At 61.1% G+C, this 23,600-nt stretch overlaps 1 long non-coding RNA gene across 1 annotated transcript; it reads left to right on the plus strand.

Moving 5' to 3' along the window:
- The first annotated feature begins 18,936 nt into the window (after window positions 1–18,936).
- LOC308525848 lies at window positions 18,937–20,999 on the plus strand. Its single transcript, XR_013996485.1, has 3 exons — window positions 18,937–19,275; window positions 19,368–19,451; window positions 20,439–20,999. It is a non-coding gene; the product is annotated as an uncharacterized lncRNA (long non-coding RNA).
- Window positions 21,000–23,600: the final 2,601 nt, after the last annotated feature.

Raw genomic sequence — 23,600 nt, forward strand, 5'->3', positions numbered from 1 at the left:
TGTTGTTATTAATCCTCCCCCGAGGGTATTTTTTACATTGATTTTTGGAGAGACTGGAAGGAAGGGAAGGAGGACAGAGTGAGAGAGAAGCATCGACATGAGAGAGACACGCTGATCGGTTGCCTCCTGCACACACTCTGACTGAGTCAGAGACTTGAACCTGGGACCCAGGTGTGAGCCCCTGACCGGGAATTAAACCCACGACCCTCTGGTGTGTGGGCCGGTGCGCCAGCCAGTGAGCCGCACCGGCCAGGGCAGAACCTACCTCTGACTCCCATAGCAACGCTGTGCCTTAGTTACCGACCAGCTGGCTGAAAGAATGAATGGCGGCCGTGCAGGCTCACTGCCTGTCTACCTGGGCGCGTCCCCCTCCCTGTAGATAGAGTTAAAGTGGCGTGGAGAGCACCGGACATTTTCAGAGCAGAAGAAAAGTAACCATTTACTTCCTTCAGGTGCAAGGTAACTGGAGGGATGGGCGAGGAGAGAAACAGGCTCCGAGTGAATTTCCACGTGTTCCCTAGTTCATGGACGTCCCACCCACCCCCCGTGGGCCCCAGCGCTGACGGGCGGGGTCCTGTGTGTGCGGACGCGTGTGCCGGACGACGCCCACGGCAGGGAGAACCCCACCCCAGGACCACGTGGGAGGCGGCCGCTGTGCAGCCTGGGAAAGGGGCTCCTGGACGGGCCTGTCTTTGTACCTGGAGCGCAGAGGGTTTCTACTGTCAGCGTAGGCGGCTGGATATTGATAAGGAAGGGGCGCCAAGGGGACCCGACATTGGGAAGCGGAATCCAGTATTGGGGCTGCTTCACTGGAAGCCACGGCTTCACACGCCTCAGGGACAGACAGACGGAAGGACGTTCCCCTGCCCGGCACCGGCCCGTAGGAGCCAAGATGGGGCTGGGGGAGGCGCTTCGATGCGCAGCAGGGGCCGTGATGGCAACCGGAAGGGGTGGAGCCTAGTCCGGGAAAGGAATCGGATTGGATACGGAGCCTGGAAGATCCAGGAAGTGGATTAGATAGGGGCGGAAGCAGCAGAAGCCCGGGAAAGATGGGGGAATGGATTGGTTAGCTTGGAAAAGTGGCTGGCCTGGGATAGTACGACCCAAGCTTCTCCCTCCCCCTCCCCCTCCCCTTCCCCCTCCCCCTCCCCCTCCCTCTCCCCCTCCCCCTCCCTCTCCCCCTCCCCCTCCCTCTCCCCCCTCCCTCTCCCCCTCCCTCTCCCTCTCCCTCTCCCCCTACTCCTATCCCTACCCCTCCCTCCCCCTTCCCCCTCCCCCTCCCTCCCCCTCCCCCTCCCTCTCCCCCCCTCTCGTTCTCTCTCTTCCTCTAGCACATGCTCACCCTGTGCGTTTGCACATTCTCTCTCCCCAGTAGACATGGGGCCCGCGGCTGACCGGGTGGGCCCGGGCATAGCATCAGCTGGGGCCCAGCTGGGAACACAGACGAAGCTGGCCAGACGGGGACAGGCATGGGCCACACTGGACCGAGCTGAGGCATGGCCAGAACTTGTGGGCACTGGCCCTGGTGCTGGGCTTGGTGAAGACCAGGCTGGACTTTTCCTAGCGGGACAGATGCCGATGAGACACCTGAGTGGAACCCGGGACAGCCCTTTGTATCTACTTCAGCGTCAACAAACCTCACCCGCAGGCCTCCCCGCCCCACCGGCGAGCCTCCCGCGGCGCTTTCCTCGCGGCTCCGTGCACGGCGCGTGGCCACGGGCAGCGCTGCGGGTGGGACCACGCGGGGTGGGAAGCGTGTCTCCCCCCGGCTGGGCCGGGCGCTAGGTTCACAGCCCTATTGTTTGCGACGGGGAAGCGCGGTTTGCTGGGCCCCGGCGAGCAGGCAGCCCTCGGAGAACAGCTTTTGTCTGTGGCCGCGCAGCAATCACTGGCCTCATTGTTGCCGACGTTTGAGACGGAGAACAAAGGAAGGACGGGGTTGTCCTCTGCAGCTGCACAGCGGAGCCCGGGCTCAGGGTGCCCGGAACCGCGGAGGCTGCTGGGAGTCCGTCCCTTCGCCCCTTCGCGGCTGGGCGTCTTCACCCCCGGCCCGGCCCTGGCTCCTCGCACCCGAGAGCAGGTGCTATCTGTTCTCCACACCAGCCCGTGGAACCTCGATTGTTCGCCAGGAAGCGGATGTTTCACAGGAAACCCAGCCCGAGGCCATCAGTGCGCCCTACCGCTCGCTCCCTTACACGTGGTTTCACATGTCGGCGGATAACTGGGTGGGGAAGTTGTGAAAGCGATGAACGGAGATCCCAGGAATCGGCGCTCGCCCAAGGATTTTCACTGCGCACCAGACCCTCCTCCTCGCTGTCATGCTGATGGTGGGTTTCCCTCATCCAGACTCTGGGGGAGGGGTCTGCCCCCAAAGCCTCCTCTGGTCGGGCATCTGGTCTTCACCGCCACGCTGCCTCTGGGAGGCGGGCACCCGCAACCACGCTCTCCCTGGGACACGCGGCGCAAATGCAGCGCCGCTCAGACCCGAGCTCCTGGCTGTTCCAACGACACAGCCTGCAAGTGGTGCCGATCCCTTGGTACATTTTTCAATAGTGATTTTTCAAAATGAAATGCTTTGTTGCGTTGGAAGATGCCTCTCAAGTTCCCGAAGACCTGAGAGTGTCGGGCACGCGTTTTTGACAGCGTGTGGGGTGCTGGCCTGACCCGCCTCTCCGGTCGGCCAGGTGAGCCGCAGGTCTCAGAACACACAGGAAGATAGTCAGTAAAAACAAGTGTATTTTATACTAAAATAGTGACTTTATTGGGCGAAACATGCTTTTAGACTCAGATAACAGTGTAGTGATCTCCCATCACCCTGTGGGTGTGACATTGGACAGACTTAGCCTTCTCTCTCCTCACTTCTCCCACCCGCAAAGCAGGATAATCTGTCTCCTTCGCCGATGAGGAGGAGCAGGGAGGGGGCGCGGCCGGCCGTGTCTGAGGCAGTGGTTCCCGAGGCCCCTGCTTTCCCCTCCCTGGATGGGCAGTCGCACCTCATCGCATACAGACCTCCCGTCCCTGAGGAGTGAAGTGAGAGATGCCTTAGGGTAGGGCTTCCTGAAACAGCCGGGGCCCAGGTCAGAGGCCACGAGAGGGTGGGAACGTGGGCTCAGCACAGACACCCCCCTCCGCCACCGGCTGTGGGAGTGACGGTGCTCCTAGGCCATCCTAACAAGTAACTTGGACGGAAACAGCTGAGATGAGCTGGATGGAGCCACAGACACGGAGTCGCAAGGACTCCCCGAAGGCGTAGAGGTCCCAGCGTGTGAGCCTCCCCCGCCGGAATCCAGAGCCCCGAGCGTCGGGCACAAAGAAGCCGGGGTGAAAATGCGCGCAGGCTGCCGGGCCGCGCAGAGGTGTTGGAGACGGGCGTTTTCTACAGAGAAATGAATAAGAGCTTCCCTAGACCTGGATCAGCCACACACTGTCCGTCCCAGCCGTGCTGGGTTTCGTGGACACAGGACTCAACAGGCAGGAAGAGATGGGGATTGTGTTTGCCTGAGTGAGAGGACGCTGCGAATGGCCCAAAGCCACGGGGGCCTTGTCCATCTTGGGACAAATGGTGAGCTCTTGCTCCAGTAGCCAGAGCTGATACCGGCCCCCCAAGCCCGCTTTCTCCCTGCACCCCACCCCCCCGGGATGCTTGGCTGGCAGCTGGGAGGGAGCCTGTGGCAGAGGAGGGGGCCCGCTGCTGGCTTAGTCCTGGGCCGGGGCTTTGGGAGGAGCAGGGGGCAGTTCAAAGTTGGGCAGAAGACTGCGATGTGAGTGCAGTGTGGCCGTCCTGCTCCCGCTCCCACTGGGAGGTGCTCCCTCCCTCACACAGTGCCCAGGAGGAGCCGGGAGGAGAGCGGGGAGGAGAGGGCAGGGCGGCTGGTCCAGGAGCCCCGCACCCCCTCGAGGCCCCGCCCCGCACCTGGTCTGTGTAGGTGTATTTTTCTCCTCTTGCTGATTCGGTTACCGAAACAAGCTTTTGATGGAGACCACATCCTTTTACTGAGTATCAGGAAAGTTTATTAAAAGTGGCTCCGAGAACACCATGAAACCCCCAGCTATTCAACTCGGTGCCTCACTTTCCTTTCTGTGTCTCTGAGGTGTAAACACGCCTGCAACCAGCCGCACTTCCCAGCCCAGCGGGAGCCCGGGAGGGCGACACACATGCCCAGCGAGAGCTCGGGGGGGCGACACACAGGCCCAGCGGGAGCCCAGGAGGGCGACACACAGGCCCAGCGAGAGCTCGGGAGGGCGACACACAGGCCCAGCGAGAGCTCGGGGGGGCGACACACAGGCCCAGCGGGAGCTCGGGAGGGCGACACACAGGCCCAGCGGGAGCCCGGGAGGGTGACACACAGGCCCAGCGAGAGCTCGGGAGGGCGACACACAGGCCCAGGGAGAGCTCGGGAGGGCGACACACAGGCCCAGCGAGAGCTCGGGAGGGCGACACACAGGCCCAGCGAGAGCCCAGGAGGGGACACACAGACCCAGGGGGAGCCCAGGAGGGCGACACACAGACCCAGCGAGAGCCCAGGAGGGGACACACAGACCCAGCGGGAGCCCAGGAGGGCGACACACAGGCCCAGCAGGAGCCCGGGAGGGCGACACACAGGCCCAGCGAGAGCTCGGGAGGGCGACACACAGGCCCAGCGAGAGCTCGGGGGGGCGACACACAGGCCCAGCGGGAGCCCGGGAGGGTGACACACAGGCCCAGGGAGAGCCCGGGAGGGCGACACACAGGCCCAGCGGGAGCCCGGGAGGGTGACACACAGGCCCAGCGGGAGCCCGGGAGGGCGAGGAGACGCACAGGCCCAGTGGGAGCTCAGGAGGGCGAGGAGACGCACAGGCCCGGCCGCCATAAGTCAGAAGCCGCCAGGCTCCTTTCCAAGATTCGCTGAACTCGCAGTCCGCAAGGGCGGGCGCTGCCGGCTCCCGCCGCTGGGTGTCTGACCCCCGTTGCTGGTGCCTCGGGAGGACGCTGTCCACGCAGCTCCCAGCGGCCCTCCCCATAGATGGACTTCCATCACCGACAGCGCGGCCGGCGGGAGCGACTCGGCTCCCCCTTCACTCCGTGATCCTCGGCTCTTCTCGGAGATATCAGTTGGGGTGTCCTGCCCGACCACCCACATCCGGGCCGGGGCCCCCTGGGGCCCTCAGGGGCCCCCTGTGTTCCTCCCTTGGCCACGACCCTGTCACAGCCCAGACTTGGTCCGTCGTGTCCAGCGGCGAAGGCCGGGGAGGACAGACGTTTTCAGTGTGTCCCCAGCCGCAGGCACCCACGGGGCACGCCGCGGGCTCTCAACAGCGTTTGTCGAGTGAACAGCGTACAAATGCGTCCACGGAGAAAAGCTCCAAGGCCCAGAATGCGGTCTGGGGTGAGGACGCAGGGAAAAGAGAGATTTCGAAACAGTGACTTTAGCACGTGAGCCCGGAGAGCAGGGAGCGCGGCGAGCAGCGGGCACAGCAGGGGCACAGCAGGGGCCTGTTTCTGTTCTAGACGTCAGGGCACTGTCTGTTCTGTTCTAGACGTCAGGGCACTGTCTGCCCTGGGAAGCGCCTGGCCGGAGCAGACGCTCAACCAGTACATGCTGGGCGTTGAGGGAAATGCACATAGCGGCCTGGGAGAGCCATTCCAAATGAAGAGAAGGTGGCGCTGGTGACGGCGTGGGTGGTGGTCGAGGGGTTTGCGTTACCCCCTCCTCTTTTTGGGGGGCAACCAAGACAGGCGCCACCATTCATGGAAGATCACGCCTCGGCCTCCCTTTCAGTTCCATTGGGAAACAAAGCCAAGACAACAAGATGGACACGTTTCCCTGGAATTCGTAGACAAGAACTGTGGTAGCAGGAACCCCAACTAGACGAGGATCTGCAGCCCTCGTATAGAAGGAATCAGAGGCTGCTGCGTGGCTGTGACCGGGGACCGGGCGTACAGGGCTGGCACGGGAGGGAGCCGGCGGGCGGCGACGCCCAGGCCCAGGGCACGTCCAGAGGAGCAGCCTGCTCCACCGACGCCATCAATCTCTCGGCCTGTGCAGGTGCGAGCAGGTGGTTTGATGCTGATTGCTTTTCTGCTCTGATAGCCAGTCAATAAAGTCATACAGTGAAGGAGCCAGAATCACGTGAACCACGAGTGCAGAATTACAGACGGGCTCCTGTCCTCGCCCCACTCCCTCCCTGTCTGTCTGCAAAACCTCTGGACAGCACCTTGACCAGACACAAAGGAAGAGAAGGAAAGAGAGAGAGAGAGAGAGAGAGAGAGAGAGGGAGAGGGAGAGAGAGGAAGGACCGGGCTCCATCCCCAGTGTGGGGTGAGCAGGAGGCAGCTGATCCATGATTCTCTCTCATCATTGATGTTTCTATCTCTCTCTCCTCCCTTCCTCTCTGAAATCAATACAAACATATTTAAAACAATAATGACGAAGGAACATGGCTTCATCAGGTGTAACACTGAGCTGTACCAATGCAGGTGTTAGTAGAAGGGGGAGCTGAGGGGGAGGCGGCGGGAGGGGGCGTGTGAGGAACTCTCTGTTCTCTGTGCCATTTTCTGTGAATGGAAGACTCTGGGAAGTAACGTCTACTCATGGAAAAGCAGGTGTGACCCCAGCTGTGCACTTGGCGGTGCGGTTTCCTTCTCGAGCTGTGCGTTTCTGTGCGGCGCAGTTTGGAGACGGTTAAGGAAGAGAAGGATCCGGGGCGGTGTCTCTTAAAACGCGGGCGTTAGGCCTCGTCCTGCGCTCGCTGGGCGTGGCTGTCTCAGAGGAGAGGATGTCCGCCGAGGGAGGGACGGTGAGAGACGGAGCCAGGCGGGCGGAATGGTCCTCACCGCCCCTGCCTGCGGGGCCTGCCCCTGGGACGTCACCGCACCGCTCACTCCAGCGCCGCGCACGCCTCACCGTCTCACCGTCAGACGGGCTCTGAGCACGTAGCCGTGTTGGCTCTGCGGTGGCGGCCGGATCCCCGGTGCTGCCCCGTCCCAGAGGAATGGCCCCAGGCTCTGCTTCTGACGACACTGCCGTTCCAGCCGCGCGGCCGTTCGGCCCGTCAGGGATGTGACTTCCGTGAACATGGACGCGTTTCCTAGTAACAGTGATGGTGATGGGAGCCCGTGTTGCTCTCGGGGTCCCTGTGGGTCTGTGGGGCTGGGGACCCATGTGGAATAGCGGCTCCTTCTGTGAACTGATTGCTGACGATGGTTCAAACATTTCGTGGTGTCAGGTCGGTCTCATAGTGTGACTAAACCTTCTTTAAAGAAACCTCCTCCTCCTGGGGGGAGCTAGCCGTTACAGAATACAGACCCCGGCAGCCAGGGGCTCCTCTACCGGGCGTCGTTCTTAAATGATCAGCAGGCAGACTCAGCCCCGCCGTGTGGCTCAGGGGCCGAGCGCCGTCCTGTGAACCAGGAGGTCACGGTTCAGTTCCGGGTCAGGGCACATGTTTGGGTTGCAGGCTTAATCCCCAATGTGGGGCGTGCAGGAGGCAGCCGATCCAGGATTCTCTCTCGCCATTGATGTTTCTCTCTCCCTCTCCCTTCTTCTCTGAAACCAATAAAAATGTATTTTTTTAAATAGGTGGGAGCAAATAAAACAGCTGTCTTATACATCTCTATGATTCTCTAAAGCAGCAGTTCTCAACCTGTGGGTCGTGACCCCTTTGGAAGTCAAACAACCCTTTCACAGGGGTCGCCTAAGACCATCCTGAATATCAGATATTTACATGAGGATTCATCACAGTAGCAACATGACAGCTATGAAGTAGCAACGAAAATAATGTTATGGTTGGGTCACAACATGAGGAACTGTATTTAAAGGGCCAGAAGGTTGAGAACCGCTGCTCTAAAGAAAGCCCAATAAACTCAACAGATGCCCTTTAAACGCCTATCTCAGGCCAAGCACTGTCCCGGGAGCTGTGTCGAGGTCATTTCTTCTGTGAGGGAAGGTCCCAGGACAATTATGGAAACACGGGTCACTGTCCTCCTCTCCCCACGCCTCTCGGGATTCGGGGGTCCCCATCGCAGGCCCTGGGGTTGTCCTCACCCCCCCCCCACGCACACACACAACATCTGTGTTTCATATTCCAGTAGCGTGACTCCATCATTCTCAGCAGAGGACCTGCCGTATTGAGGCATTGACATGCCAAGTGGCGTCGTTTCCCACCCATGGGCAGCAGCCACGCTTCCGCCCGCAGCTGGGGCCGGGGCCCGGGCCGCTGTGCGCCCACCCCGCTGTTCCCATGGAGCACGCACACCCTGTGGGGTATCTCCCTTCCTCCTCCAGAAAGTCAGACGTCTGTCAGCATCCCACCTTCCCAACCCCCCTCTCCGGGCTGCGGAGGAGGTGGGTTTTCCTACACCCGCACGTGCAACCCCGCCAGGTCCCCTGATCCTGGAAGTCAGCACGCGGCCGCTGAGTCCTAGAGACGAGTCGTGTGACCCACACGTGGGCAGGACCAGAGGGTCAGCGTGTCGTACCAGCTGCCCGAGCTGCAGTCCCCGCACCGCGGGGCACGGAGAGGCGGGTGGCACCAGCAGACGCGGGGCCTGGCACGAGGGAAGAGCCGCCTGCGCTCGGAGGACCCGCACGTTTTATAGCGGCAGGAAGCTGCCTGCTCCTTCCTCCAGGAGGAGACACGACCTCTGTGCCATGAAGTGAGCAGGGCAGCGACTCCTCCTCCACAAAACACCTCACACAAAGGCTCACGGAAGACTGTCTCCCGTGAAACCTCCCGTGGAAGGTGCAGCAGGACGATCACCTGGAAAACGTGGCTCCTGTCGGGGCTGGAAGAAGCCGATCTTTCTAGCGCAGTGGTTCTCAGCCTTGGCTGCACGTTAGAAGCACCTGGGAATCTTTTTAAACTCCTGGTTTCTGGGTCTCATCCTCCAGAAATGCTGTTTCTTTGTGATGGGATGGGGCCACAACATTAGTAACAAAGAAACAGAATTTCCAGAGGATGAGGCCCAGAAATCAGGATTTTGAAAAGATTCCCAGGGGATTCTCATGTGCAGCCGAGGTGGAGCACCACAGTTCTAGCAGGAAAGGGCAACGGGGGGGAAACGAGGCAGGGCTGCATTCTGGGCGGTCTCCTGAGGCCGACGGAGAACAGAAACACCGTTTTCTGCCTTTGGTTTCATGAGGCACAGGTGCGGAGTAAAGGCTCACTCTCTCTCTCACAAATGCCGCTACTTTAACTGTAGCTTGAATTCATTTTTTCATCAATTCTACTCAAATCAAAACAGGGATTTTTTTCTATGACGCGACAGGAAACCGGTAGAGCAAAAACTGCAATCACCGTGACCTGCAGGGCCGGAGTTCAAGGCCACGCGGACAGCGGCTGCCTCTTCACTCCAGAAATCCCATCCGTTACGGGGTTCTGCCACGCAGGGGGCGGGGGTGGGAGAGGAGCTGACCTCATCGCGTGGATCGTAAAGTCGGTTGTGATGAACAAACCCCTTCCGTAATGATGGGGGCGATTGAAGAAGAGAGTGACCATTCCTGTCGGCACTTTGGAAAGTAACCTGAATGCTGGTCGCTTCCTGGGCCCCATGATCCACAGCGTCCGTGACCCTGTGTGGGCTCCACCGCCGGCGAGCCCCTCTCCGCCACCTGTTCTCAGCTTCTGGCTGTAGTCTCCTGGCCTGCGCTTTGTCATGAAGGCACGGATGTCTCCGAGGCTGAAGGTACGAACTGAGGACGGATTTTTCCAGATAGAGACGTTGGTCTTTAAAATGTGGCTGCGCGCCTTCGCTGCCAATGCGTGCAGCCCTCGCACGATTCAGAAGGGCGACCAACCTTCGAGCAGAAGTGGGGACTATTTTTGTCCCGCAGAGCCTTGGCTTTATGTTTATTTGTAAGATTCTGGCAGCTATTTTGGGTTGTTTCTGAGTTGCAATGAGAAACATTATGTCCGTGCATTTGAGAAAGGAGGGGAACATTAAAAATAAAAGTGATTCGAGCGTATGGATTTTTTTAATTTAAATTCATTATCAAACAGATTTTGATATTCGTGTGTGGGTTTGGTGGAGGGGACGTGTCTCTCCTCGCTGCTGTTCCAGGAAGATGCTGGAGGGGAAAACATGGAGCTTCGCGTGTGTTCCACTTTTCCCAAGTTCATTTTTAAACTTGCAAGAAAGTTTCCAACCGCACAGATGATATCTCGCTGGCAGCGATGGCACGCCCCAAGACAGCGACAGCGGCCCGGCCGCCAGGGCTCAGGGGCTGAGCATCCATCTATGAACCAGGAGGTCGTGGTTCCATTCCCGGTCAGGGCACAGGGTTGGGGGCTCCATCCCCAGGGCGGGGCGTGCAGGGGGCAGCTGATCCATGATTCTCTCTCATCACTGATGTTTCTCTCTCTCCCTCTCCCTTCCTCTCTGAAATCAATCCTATATAATAAAAGGCTAATGTGCAAATTGACCAAATGGCAGAATGACTGGCTGCTATGATGCTCACTGACCACCAGTGGGCAGATGCTCAATGCAGGAGTTGCCCCCTGATGGTCAGTGTGCTCCCACAGGGGGAGTGCCACTCAGCCAGAATCCCTGAGCCGGGCTCACATCTGGTGAGCGCAGCGGTGGTGACGGGAGCCTCTCCTGCCTCTGCGGCAGCGTTGAGGATGTCCGACTGATGGCTTAGGCCTACAGGGAGTGGGTCTAAGCCAGGGGTGGGCAAACTTTTTGACTCGAGGGCCACAATGGGTTCTTAAACTGGACCGGAGGGCCGGAACAAAAGCATGGATGGAGTGTTTGTGTGAACTAATATAAATTCAAAGTAAACATCATTACATAAAAGGGTACGGTCTTTTTTTTTTTTTAGTTTTATTCATTTCAAATGGGCCGGATCCGGCCCGCGGGCTGTAGTTTGCCCACGGCTGGCCTAAGCCATCAGTCGGACATCCCCTGAGGGCTCCTAGACTGCGAGAGGGCTCAGGGTCAGCTGAGGACCCCCCCCCCCGCACAAATTTTGTGCACCAGGCCTCTAGTAAAAACATAAACAAATAAAAATAAAAACGAGAAGGGCCATTTGTGTTGAAGGATAAATACTTCCTACTTGGATAAGGGGTGAGTACCCCAGTTTATGAAGGGAGACAACAGCAGGCGACATCACAGGAAACAGGCACACAGGTGGGATGCAGGGGTGGGGTGGGAAGCAGGAGGAGGGGGCAGTCAGCGACCCTCCTCCGAGTAAGGTTGGAAGAGGCGCATGAGCCACACCAGCGAGTTAGGACTTAATCCCTTGGTGCTGAGAGAAGGGGGTGCACATCATTGAATCTTCATCTTATAAACTTACTCCGGCTGCCAGACAGGGGCCAGGGAGTTCCAGGTGGGAGAGGGGGTGCGGGCCACATAGGTGATGAAGGTGCCAGGTGGACACAGAAGGAGGGTGGGTGCAAGGGCTGGGGGTTACTTAGGAGGGGGCATCAGCAGGATGCAGTTGGGGGGAGACAGGAGGAGAGGAGGAGAGTGGGGGTGGCACGGGTGCTGGCTGGCTTGGCCGGTGGCTGGGGGGGTCACCCAGCGTAACGGAGAGGCCGGTCCCTCCAGGCCATTTCACACAGGACGGTTTCTGCAAACCTCCCTCGGGCTCCGCACCGTCCGGGCGAGGCCGCTGTGTGGAGCTGCTGTCTGCTCGAGGAAAGGGCAGGGGCGCACGGAATAGAAACAGCCGTCTCCCCAGGGATGGCATTTAGCCCCCGCCACTCTGAGCTGAACTAAAATAACGTGTCAGCGGACTTCACCACGGGCAGGGGGCCCAAATGCTAACCCTTATGTAATGTACAATGTGTGCGCGTGCACTGTTTCTTTAAGGGCCTGCAGGGAGGCGCTCTATAAAATACCAGCATTTTGTGGAAAATACTTAACTCTTTAGGTTAACACGCAGTGATGCGTCGCTATGAATTGGAGGGGAGTATCGGTGGCAAAGTGTCTGGGGATGTTCTTCCAGCGCTTGGTGAGCTTCCCACCATCTCCCTCCACCGCCTTCTGCATACACGCATCCTGCTGATGAGACAGCCGTCTCCCGTCATCCTGACTCAAGACCCCACTGGCCCCGCCCCCGCCCCCCCAAGTGTCTGTCAGGCTAATGCTGATCTTCTTTCTACCAAAATGTTTTTACTGAATGTCCCGGGGTGGCCTTGGTTAATAAAATGGCATGGGTTTGGGGGGTTCACGTCCATAATGCGTCATCTGTGCGTTGTCCTGTGTGTTCCCCACCCCAGGCCAGTCTCCTTCCGTCGCCATTTGTCCCCCCTGCCCTCTCCCCCAGCCCCTCCCCGCTGCAGTCCCCCGGGAGGAGCCCAGCTGAGGGGGAATAACTGATGGAAACGGTGCTTTTTCTGTTGCTGCCAGGCGCCCTGCGCCGGTGACGTGGGAAAGCCCCGGGAGCAGCGATAATCTCGCAGGCTCCACGAAGGCTGGACGTCCAGGCATCGGCCCGAGGAGCCGGCCCAGTGCCCTCCTCGGCGCCTGTGAATGAGGAGCTCCCTGAGCGAGAACCACGTGTTAACGTGGCCCCGGCCACAGGTTCACGGGCATGTCTATCTCAGTGGGGAGGTGACGTGGACACGGTGTCAGTTCTTCGACGTGGCTTTCGCAGGGTAGGAGCCAGAGGCCAGCTCGCATGCGTGTCTCGGCCTCCAGGGGCCGCTCCTCGGGGAAAGCGCCCGCCTCTCCCTGAACAGGGACACGCACAGCCCGTGGGCCCCGTTGGCCGCCTCGCCCCCCCGCCCGCCCGCGGGGCACAGCCTCGCCCTCAGGTCCGCGGGCCACCAGCCCAGCTGCTTTTTATGTTGTCTTTTTCCTTCTTTTCAGATTAGAGCAGCGGTTCTCAACCTTCCTAACGCCGCGGCCCTTTGATACAGCTCCTCATGTTGAGGTGACCCCCAACCATAACATTATTCTCATGGCTACTTCATCACTGTAATGTTGCTACTGTTATGAATCGTCATGTAAATATCTGACATGCAGGATGTATTCTCATTGTGACAAATTGAACATAATTAAAGCATAGTGATGAATCACAAAAACAATATGTAATTATCTATGTGTTTTCCGATGGTCTTAGGCGACCCCTGTGAAAGGGTCATTCGACCCCCAAAGGGGTCGCGACCCACAGGTTGAGAACCGCTGGATTAGGGGGCCCATTGCTGATTTTGAATTGCTAAGTACTTCTGAAAAAGTACAATAAGTTATATATCTCGGGTTCAATAAACTAACTAAATTTGGGGGGAAAGCTGAGGCCAGGGTAAGGTATTTGAAGCGGAAGCTACATTCCTCCTGTTCCCCCCATAGCTTCTGCTGCATCGCAGACCAGCACAGCCCGCTGCTCTCCCAGTAGCTGGCAGGACCCCCTTGTCCTACCTGCTTTCCCACCCTCTGCTGTGGCTCACGTCCTAGTGTCTCCAACTGGGGTGCTTTACGGGGCAGGGGGGTGCAGCTCGAACCCGGAAACACAAGGCGACCCACAAACGGGAACAGCATGTGTGGTTTCCCACCAAGGAGCTCGCAGTAGCTGGAGAAACAAACAAAACCCCCAAATGCCAGGAGGAAAGTTCCAGGGAGGCTCTCGCTGTGCAGGGGGGACGCCACGGAGGGGGCCTGGGCTTTCAGGGGAGAGGTCGGCTCCCGGGACCCTCCCGAGAGCTCGGCGCTGCGTGAGCCAGGACCCCTGCCGCCACGGAGGCCAGTGTCACAACCCGCCCGAGTGGACGGCCTGAGCCACGCTCCCCGGGGTCCGAGTGAACGGCCTGAGCCACGCTCCCCGGGGTCCGAGTGAACGGTCTGAGCCACGCTCCCCAGGGCCTGAGTGGACGGCCTGAGCCACGCTCCCCGGGGCCCAAGTGGACGGCGTGAGCCACGCTCCCCGGGGCCCGAGTGGACGGCGTGAGCCATGCTCCCCGGGGCCCGAGTGGACGGCCTGAGCCACGCTCACTGCGGCGGCTTCACTGCCAATACTGACTCCCGTGCTGGCCGCGGAGGAACCGGAGCGGATATTTATAACAGACAATGGCGCTTAATGCATAGGCTCCCAATTACTCCCCATTGTCCTGCTGTGTGAATTATTTATGAACTTTTCACATCTGTCACTCTCAGAAGAAGCCACTTTTAACCCTTCCGCACAGAGGCAGAAAGAAAAGGACCAAGCTTCGCTTCCTCTCACGGACGGGCAGCTCGCGGATTTATGGACACACGGCATTTCCCACCTGCACGCGGTGACATGGGGTGTGTCCGCACCCCGCCATTGGCTGTGGCCGTTGTGTGTGCCTGTTACTGTCCACACTGGCGTAAAGCCTGTGGCACCACCAGGCGGAAAGGGAGTAGGACACAGTGTGAGCGTCTCTGCTGTTCCCTCCGAGCTGTCCTTCCTGGAGAGAGCCATTTCCTCCACAGTCCTGGAGGGCGAGCAGGAGAGGAGGAAGCAGTTTGTTCACCAGCCTCCACGTGCAAGGCCCGCACGCGGGTCATCGCGCACGCATGTCATCGCACACGCGTATCATCGTGTACGCGGATCACTCACGCGGATCATCACGCACGCGGATCATCACGCACGGGGATCATCATGCACACGGATCATGCACATGGATCATCACGCACAGGGATCATCATGTTTAAACCCTAAGAGGCCAGTAAAGCATGTCATGATCCCTTAGGTTATCATTCACTGCCTTTCCTTACCCCCATTTTATAAAACAAAAATGAGATTCTTTTTACCAAGATCTACGCGTGCGAGGCTGACCCACATCCACGTCCACACGTGGCCAGTGTGCGCAGACCAGCTGCTGGGCCGCACCTTGCCTGCAGCCACAAGGTCAACCACGCGGCGAGTGCTAAGCCGTGGCTTCCCCTGCGAGGGGCCGCTCGCGCCCCGCCACGGGCTCAGCGTAACACCTCGTAGCACCAGGCTGGCCGCACGGAGACCTCATGCTGGCCGCACGGAGACCTCATGCTGGCCTTGCCCCTGCCCTCTCAGGGGGCATCGTGGTGAGCAGAGCAGTGGCCCCACAATGCCTGCGCCCACTCTCAGGACAGGGTAGGTCGCGTGGCGAGAAAGAGAAGACCTTGCGAGGTGCTGCGGCTGGACCCCAGGACCGAGAGCCCCCCGATGGGCCCACGACTCTCCTCACCTGCACGACGTCTCTCCGCTGGGCCAGCGAGGCGGGGGGCAAGTCAGGGACTCCCGAGTGTGCGAGGTTGTGGGCACCATCGCGTCTCTGAGATGGAGGGGACCAGAGAGGCCCCGGGAGCTGAGGGGTCCCCCAGGCGACACCCGTGGGGACGCGGGGACCTGAGTCCTGACATGGGAAGGAAACGGGTTCTGCTGGCACTGTGAGCGCTGCGCATGCCCGCTGGCGCCTTATCCTCGCTCCTCTCCCCGCGTGAGTAATGAGGCTCTGGCATCTCCCCCCGTCTTAGCGGGACTCTCACCAGTTCTCCACTGAAGATCATCGTTAGGGGCGGTTTGGCAACAAGTCCTTCTTCCAGGGGCATATATGCTCCTCCTTTAAATTAGACTTTTCTTAAAAAAAAAAAAAAAGTCTGGATTTACTTGTATTGCCTGACTTTCTGTTTGGCTTTGTTTCTAGCTGAATAACCAGAGCCTGGGTTACAGCCTGGCCAGCTGACACCCCGATTCCCACCCAGGGCGGCCAGGAGCCAGGCAGTGTCAGCGGCGACCCCGACTCCTAAACAGAATGGGGAGTCCTGAGTCCACATCCATCAGCCACAGCGTGTGGGCGATTTGTGACAGCCGCCACGGAGCCACAGGGTCCCTCCCGCCCGGGCCAGCCCGGCCGGTCAGCCTGCCGCGGGGCACACGTCCTCCCCCCCCCCTTCCTGATGTGTGTCCCTTTGATTCACTCAGAGCTGCCGTGGCCACAGTCAGGACAGTGTACATTTGAATCACACAGTTCAACTCCCAAATGCTAAACTCCCCAGAGGCCTCCACGCCTCCTTCTGGCTTTTAACGAATTATCCTATCACGAAATACCACTCGTGAGCCCAGCTCGACACACCTGGATTGAAAGACTATGAAATTAATGTAGGAACTGGCTTTCCCCCCACACTCAGTTACAATCAATAACAACAGGCCATTTCTCTCTCGGTAATCGTTTATTTCTTCCCACGGAAGCAGCACGTTGGAGAACACGCTCCTGGTCTTACGGCAGCTGATCTGTCATCGCCCCCGTGGCTGGGTGACGTCGCTCAGAGGGACCCGCCTGCACAGCCCGCGTTGGCGACCTCTGACTTCTCTGTGACGGTCCGCACAGCTTCAGCTCTGACCGGGATGCGGTCCGGGTGCGGGCTGGGGCGAGGGAGGTTTGACGGGGAGAGAGGCAGTTCGTCTCCACGCAGCCTGGACGGCAGTCCCTTGTTCTCGCTGGCTGGTGGCTCCCAGAGGCTGCGAGCGGCCCGCCATGTGACCCGCCACGGGCCTTCCCAGAGACCTTGGCAAAGGTGGCCGCGCTTTCCTCCCCGGCCAGGAGCGAAATCTCGCTCTTCGGAAGGGCTCCTTGGCGGGGTCAGTCCCACGCAGGCCAATCGCCTGCGAGTAACTCAGAGTCAGGTGATAGGGGCCTTTGCTGACCCCTGCAAACTCCCTTCACCTGATCCCGAGAGTGAAGGTCGCGAGCCCCGCCCACACCCACAGGGAGCGGGTCAGGCCCCTGGGCCTGAGCACGGAGGGGGGAGGGCGAGGGGCAGGGGCATCCGAGATTTGCCCGCACAGCCTCCCTTAGCCCGCAGCCCGAGGGAGTTTCCAGGAAGAAACCGTGAGTCACAGTCGCCCCAGGGGACACGGTGGACAAGGCTTAAGGGTGGGAGCTGGCGTCAGCAGGTGTGCTGGCCGTTTACTGGCCGTTTACTGGCCGCCGGTCAACAGCGTCGCCCTCCTCCCGGGTCTCCGGCCCCTGAAAAGGGGGGAGTAACGCGTTCTAAGGGGGAGGGGAGGCTCCAGGGGTTAAAAACAGGGCGGTTTCCATAGAGACACATCAGCTGGGCCGGGGATGGGCCCCGCCACCAGGTAAGCGCCCCGGACGGGATGGGAACTGAGACCTTTGTGCTCGGCCGGCGCTCCAGTCACCGAGCCACCCAGCGGGGCCCCTTGCTTCCTGTTTTTTAATTTTTTTTTATAAATGCCTCTATCTCACCAGGTTCCTCATTAAACTTGTGTCTTTTAAAATGAATTTAAGAATTAGATATATTAGGGATATTAGTTCTCTGTCACCTGTGTTACAGCTCTCCTCTCTGTAGACTTATCGTTGTTAGGTTTCGATTGATGGACGTTTTACAGGTTTACGTATTAAATTGGTGATTATTTGCTCCATCGCCTTTTGATTTTCTATTGTGTGTAGGAAGGATTTTCAAAATGCTGACAAGCCGAGCTCAAAAGGTTCCCCATCACTGCTGTAGGCGCTGCCACTGCGAATCCCACCCCTTCCTCCCGCCCCAGGAAAGGGGGAGGGGAGCGAGCAGTGCTGAATCCCAGGCTGTGATCCCCCTGAGCCCCCATGGAGTGCTTTCCTGCGATGGTGTGAGTGTTTGCTGCTGGGAGAGCTGGTGATGCCAACACCCTGTGTGCCCGCGCCCTGTGGCCTGTGCTCCTGGGCTGGGAGGGGAACGGAGGGGAAGGAGCAGCCCCCCCCCGGGTCAGCCAGGCAGGGCCCTCGCTGGCTCCCGCAGGCCGCCCCCTCCCCGCAACACCGTGGCGGCCGGCCTGGCTTCTCTACGCCTCGGCCGCCTGCTGTTCTAGAAGCAGAAGCCGTGGCATCTGGTCAATGGGCGACTTGAGAAAGCCTCTGAGCTGTTTCTCTGCGCGGAGGAAGCACTGCTTTCTCAGAAGAGGGGGGGCAGCTTTCGGAGGAGGGCATTTCTGGCTTGTTGTTTGCTCCTCTGCAGCGACCCAGCCGCAGGCGCATCGCGTGGGAGGCAGATAACCACACGAAGCCGGGAGCTGGCTCACCCGGTGCCAGGCAGATCTCTGCAGAGGGGGCTGCAGCTACAGCAGACCAGAGCCCGGGCGCTCCCCGGAGGGCGCTGTGAGCGGCAGCTTCGCCTCTGGCTCTCCTCTCCTGGCAGGAGCCGCCTGGCAGGGCGGGCGTGGGCACTGGCACTGGAAGGCGGAGCTGCGGGGAGGGTCCCCCGGGCGGCTGGTCCCTGTGCGGAGGGACCGGACCCACCCGGACGGCCAGCCTTACATCGTTTCCAGCTCTGATGCCTCAGCCCAGAGGCCCAGGGAGTCCAGTGTGACCACGGCCTCGGGCCTTTCCCTTTCCGTCCTCTGCGTGGTGGGGAGCATCAGACACCCAGACCCTGGAAACCGTTCATGACAAACAGCGTCATCGCCGGCACCAGACAGGACCCTGCACAGCTGGTGGCCCCAGAAAAGCTCCCAATCCCACCCGCAAGGGTGGCCCAGAGGCTGAGCGTTGACCTGTGACCCAGGAGGTCAGGGTTTGATCCCGGGTCAGGGCACAGGCCCGGGTTGGAGGCTCGAACCCCAGTGTGGGGTGTGCGGGAGGCAGCCGATCAGTGATTCTCTCTCATCATGATGTTCCTCTCCCTCTCCCTTCCTCTCTGAGATCAGGAAGAAAACCTAGATAGCGCCTCCTAGGAGCTTAAGGAACCTCAGCGGGTCCAGTTCAGAGGAGGGGCGGTGCTGGGGCAGGAGGGGGCGGTGCTGGGGCAGGAGGGGTGGTGCTGGGGCAGGAGGGGCGGTGCAGGGGCAGGAGGGGGCGGTGCAGGGGCAGAAGGGGGCGGTGCTGGGGCAGGAGGGGCAGTGCAGGGGCAGGAGGGGGCGGTGCAGGGGCAGGAGGGGGCGGTGCAGGGGCAGGAGGGGGCGGTGCAGGGGCAGGAGGGGGCGGTGCTGGGGCAGGAGGGGCAGTGCAGGGGCAGGAGGGGGCGGTGCAGGGGCAGGAGGGAGTGGTGCAGGGGCAGGAGGGGGCGGTGCAGGGGCAGGAGGGGTGGGGAGGTGGTCCATGATGGGTCCCTACACAGCTGGGCAGCACCAAGAGGAACAGCTAGGAACTCGCAGTGTCTGCATTGTAACCTTGGGGTTTCTCTGGATTAAGGAGGAGTCCAGGGAGTGGAGAGGTGAGCGTCCTGGGGAGCAGTATTCGCCCCAACAGTGACCTCTGGGCAGGTAGTTCCGGGACCTCCCTCTGGAGGTCATGCGAGGAGACCAGTGGTCCATGGAGAGTCCTTAACCGATGAGCTCAGCCGACGGAAGGGCTTCCCGTTGAAGAGAAGGAAGGTGCTGGGTGGCTTCCGACTTGGACCTGGAGGTTCCTGCCTCGTTGGTAATTCCTACCTCATTCGTTTTGTTTTGTTTTTTAACTTACAGATAATTTTTATTTAAAAAAATCTAACCATGTGTCCAACATTTTTTAAGAATCGTGACGATAGAAACACATCACCTCCTTCCACTTGTGTAACCGGGCGGAGCAGAGTCCGTCTCCTCCGAGCCTCTTCCCTGGTGAGTGGCGCCCCCACACCTGTGCCCGTGTTCCCTCGTGAGTGGGGGCTCCCCACACCTGTGCCCGTGTCCCCTCGTGAGTGGGGGCTCCCCACACCTGTGCTCAGGGTGTGCATAGTCCCAACCCGAACTTCTTACGCAGCTTTCCACCGGAGACACGTTCTCATTAGTAGAAAGACTCCATAAGCATCACCTCTGCATAGAAAGAGCCAGGGGCTGTCGCATCTGAAACAACCCAACGATGACTGAACAGGCTGCATGGGGCGACCAGGCCGGTGGTGGGGGGGGGGGGCAGTGAGGGGCGACCAAACGACCGAACAGCAGGCTGTGTGGGGTGACCAGGCCTACAGAGGGGCGCAGGCGCAGTGAGGGGCGACCAGGTCAGCGGGGGGGGGGCCGGGGGGGGGCAGTTGAGGGTGACTAGGCCAGCAGGGAGGCCAGTGAGGAACAACCAGGCTGGTGGGGGGGCAGTTAGGGGTGACCAGGCCGGCGGGGGGTGGGGAGTTAGGGGCAATCAGGTCAGCAGGCAGAGGTGGTTAGGAGTGATTAAGCTGGCAAGGGGGCCAGTTAGGGGCGATCAGGCAGGCAGGTGAACAGTTAAGAGCCAGTGGTCCTCGATCATGAAAGGGATGTCTGACTGCTGGTTTAGGCCTGGATTGGGCCTAAACCAGCAGTCGGACATCCCCCAAGGGGTCCCGGATTGGAGAGGGTGCAGGCTGAGCTGAGGGGACCCCCCACTCCAGCACATGAATTTCATGCACTGGGCCTCTAGTTTCAAGTAAAAAGATAGTATTTCTTTGAAAAATGCACCATCACTTATGTAACTACTTTCCTGTTCTTTAGATCCTGGCTCCCATGGGTGGGTGAGGACCAGCTGGCGGACCCTGTGATCCAGGCCGCGTCTCGGGTGCTGGTCCCTCCCTGCCCTGCAGGCTGCGTCTCTGGGGTGGGGGGAGGTTCTGACTCACGGCTCTTTTTCCTTCGCAGGGTGGCCCCTCGGGAGCGTACAAGTGAGCAGCCGTTTCACTCACCGCAGACGGCAGCGGGCACCACAGCGTGAGCCTGAGACCGCGTGTCCTCGTCCTGAGAGCGCCGTGTGTGGCCCTGAGGTGCTGTTAGGGTGCAGATGGGCCCCTAGAAGCGGAAGGGCAGGCAGGGATGCGTTTCCCTCCCCCCCCCCCCACTCCCCGCAGGGCTCAGAACACACCGAGAGCTCTTCGTTCTAGCAGCGGCTTTCCTGGGTTTGTTCGAAGACCTAAGCGAGGTGAGGTGGGCTTGCACAGTGGCAGTGGTTTAGGCTGAAACCGAGAGCTAAGGCTCAGCTAAGGCGATCAAAACCTGAATCCCGAGATGACTCGTGTTCCCTGCTTCCCACCTTCCGAGCCGCTGGCGGCTGCTGGGGTCGCACCTACTTCTGCTCCTTAGAAACTGTGAGATAAGAACGGGGACATTGGCGATGGCCCCCAGGCAGGAGGTGCTGGCTGGATGCAGGTGGTCCGAGGGCGCTGCCCGAGGTGTTTTCCTAAATAAAGTTTCGTTGGAACACGCCTCGCCCAGGGATTGATGTCTGAGCCATGTTGCTCGGTTGGAGAGCTGATGAGCGCAGGCGCAGGCGCCGGCCCGTGGACCTGAGGGACGCGATGAGCCTCTCCCTCCTCCAGGAGGAGCTGCAGGCCCTGCACCCCCTGCTCACCCGCCTGAGGCTCAGAAAGAGCCGCAGGCTCCCCTCCTGCACTTCCCGCGCCGTGAGCGAGTGGACCCCGCGGGGAGCCACCCGGCCCCTGGCACTGGGTGCAGATGCAGGAGCCATCGCTGCTGCCGTTCTACCCGAGATGCCAGGGTGAGACCCAGGCCGCGGCTGCAGTGCCAGGGGGTGTGGGGGTGTGGGCAGCGCGACCCCAGCAGCCTCCAGCCGCCCGGCCAGCCCCTCGGCACCCTCCCGAAGGGCATTGCTCTGCGGCACAGCATCCGCTGCAGCTCCGGCCGGAGGAGCTTGGGGCTGGGACCCAGACGGGCTGGCCAGGCCCAGTGCCCACCTGGCAGCCCCAGTGCCCACCTGGAGTGACGTCACTGGCTCCCCTGCCGGAGGGGGCGCCTCGGGGGTGCTCAGTGCGGGGAGGGGCGCACTGTGTGAGCCCACAGGAGGCCTGAGAGGCCACTGATTAGAATGCAGCGCCCGTGGGGCGGGGGCGGGGGAGGGGCCGCAGCTGGACGCAGCTTCTCCGAGGCCTCAGAACAAGCCTCCCTCACAGCTGGAGAGACAAGAGCGGGGCCGGGGCCGCCATTGTGAGCCGCAAGGAGCCTCCTCTGGCGGAAGCCAGGCCCCAGCTGTCAGGCATTTGAAATGAGGGGGGGACGGGGAGCCGGAGGCCGCAGAGGAGGGGCTGGCTGCGGGCTGGGCTGAGGAGGCCGTGGGTGAGCGGCTCCGGGCGCCATCAATGAGGCTTTGAGGCGGAGGGGAAGGGGCCGGCGGGCAGGCAGGGAGAGGGGCAGAGGGGCCTCCGGGGCCCAGGCTCGGCGTCCCCAGGATGCTGTGGGCGTGGGGGCCACTCAGATCCCAGCTCGGGAACCATGAGGCTGAGCTAAAGGATGAATTGAAACATGGTGCCGGGTACCGAGCCCTTCAGCCCCATGTCCCCATGTCCTGCGGCTCAGTGACATGCCAGCCCTGGGCAGGCCCCTCACTGCCACCCCCACTACGAACCCTAGGCCAGGACCCCTCACCACCAGCCCCCAGGGCTGCTGCGGTCTCAAATCTCAGACTGCACCACCATCACCTCCCCACCCCCGCCCCCCAGCTCTAGCAGTGCCTTCCTCTCCCAACCGTCCCGTGTCCTCTGGTCACCCCCAAAGCAAGCTGTGTCCCCCTCTGCCTCTTCTGATTCCCACCCCTAGGGCCTCACACAGAATTGGCCACCCCCTCCCCCGTCCCTGTACACACCCCCCCGTCCCTGTGCACACCCCCCGTCCCTGTGCACACCTCCCCGTCCCTGTGCACACCCCCCCGTCCCTGTGCACACCCCCCATCCCTGTGCACACCTCCCCCGTCCCTGTGCACACCCCCCATCCCTGTGCACACCTCCCCCATCCCTGTGCACACCTCCCCCATCCCTGTGCACACCCCCCATCCCTGTGCACACCTCCCCCGTCCCTGTGCACACCCCCCCCCCGCGTGACTCTAACCACCCCCGTCCCTGTGCACACCCCCCGTCCCTGTGCACACCCCCCCACGTGGCTCTCACCACCCCCGTCCCTGTGAACACCCCCCCGTCCCTGTGCACACCTCCCCCCTCCCTGTGCACACCTCCCCGTCCCTGTGCACACCCCCCGTCCCTGTGCACACACCCCCGTCCCTGTGCACACACCCCCCGTCCCTGTGCACACCTCCCCCCGCGTGACTCTCACCACCCCCGACCCTGTGCACACACCCCCGTCCCTGTGAACACCCCCCCGTCCCTGTGCACACCCCCCGTCCCTGTGCACACCCCCCCGTCCCTGTGCACACCCCCCCGTCCCTGTGCACACCCCCGTCCCTGTGCACACCTCCCCCCTCCCTGTGCACACCTCCCCGTCCCTGTGCATACCCCCCCATCCCTGTGCACACCCCCCGTCCCTGTGCACACCCCCCGTCCCTGTGCACACCTCCCCCCGTCCCTGTGCACACCCCCCGTCCCTGTGCACACACCCCGTCCCTGTGCACACCCCCCGTCCCTGTGCACACCTCCCCCCGTCCCTGTGCACACCTCCCCGTCCCTGTGCACACCCCCCCGTCCTTGTGCACACACCCCCGTCCCTGTGCACACCCCCCGTCCCTGTGCACACCCCCCCGTCCCTGTGCACACCCCCCCGTCCCTGTGCACACCCCCCCGTCCCTGTGCACACCCCCGTCCCTGTGCACACCTCCCCCCTCCCTGTGCACACCTCCCCGTCCCTGTGCATACCCCCCCATCCCTGTGCACACCCCCCGTCCCTGTGCACACCCCCCGTCCCTGTGCACACCCCCGTCCCTGTGCACACCCCCGTCCCTGTGCATACCCCCCCATCCCTGTGCACACCCCCCGTCCCTGTGCACACCCCCGTCCCTGTGCATACCCCCCCATCCCTGTGCACACCCCCCGTCCCTGTGCACACCCCCCGTCCCTGTGCACA

The sequence above is a fragment of the Myotis nattereri genome, assembly GCF_964212035.1.
Source record: "Myotis nattereri genome assembly, chromosome: 10".
In the NCBI taxonomy this organism is placed as follows: Eukaryota; Metazoa; Chordata; class Mammalia; order Chiroptera; family Vespertilionidae; genus Myotis; species Myotis nattereri.